This window comes from Helobdella robusta (genome assembly GCF_000326865.2).
Source record: "Helobdella robusta unplaced genomic scaffold HELROscaffold_26, whole genome shotgun sequence".
In the NCBI taxonomy this organism is placed as follows: domain Eukaryota; kingdom Metazoa; phylum Annelida; class Clitellata; order Rhynchobdellida; family Glossiphoniidae; genus Helobdella; species Helobdella robusta.
The window spans coordinates 762,320-763,010 of NW_008704349.1; positions in this window are offsets into that span (position 1 = coordinate 762,320).

The window sequence follows — 691 nt, forward strand, 5'->3', positions numbered from 1 at the left end:
CACTTATTATTTAAGACTCAACTTAAATTCATTCTTAAGAACTTAGTAGATATATTAATTGAACCTAAACGCCCCAGTTTATTATCAACTTCTTAGTCTCACTTCTTGTTAACTCGTGTTAAACACTCTTTCGCTAAATCTGCATTTGCTTTTTCTGCCCCTTTTCACTGAAACTCTCTACCTCCTTCTCTGACTACTTCTCAATCACTGACAAAGTTCAGAGCGGATCTGATCTCAAGACTAGAAAGGAGCTTGGGGTCGCTCATGCTGAAGTAAATTTGCTTTTTGTGTTCAAAAATTTTTAAAACGGAAGGAAATGGGAGTTAAAAATTGGGAATGGAAATTTCCGGGTTAGAATCCGGAATGAGAAAAAAATAGGAGAGAATTGGGAACACTCCCACTAACTTCTACCTCACACCCACAGACGGAGCAGAGTTTAACATTACCTTATCGTTTTCCTCCTCCTTCTCTTATTATACTGTTATGGCAAGGGTTTGGCTTTCATTCTCAAGCCGTTCTCGAAAGAGTTGTTGTTTCAGTTATAGTAATAGTAGTAGTAGTAGTAGTAGTAGTAGTAGTAGTAGTAGTAGTAGTAGTAGTAGTAGTAGTGGTAGTGGTAGTGGTAGTGGTGGTGGTGGTGGTGGTGGTGGTGGTGGTGGCGGTGGTAGTAGTGGTAGTGGTAGTGGTAGTG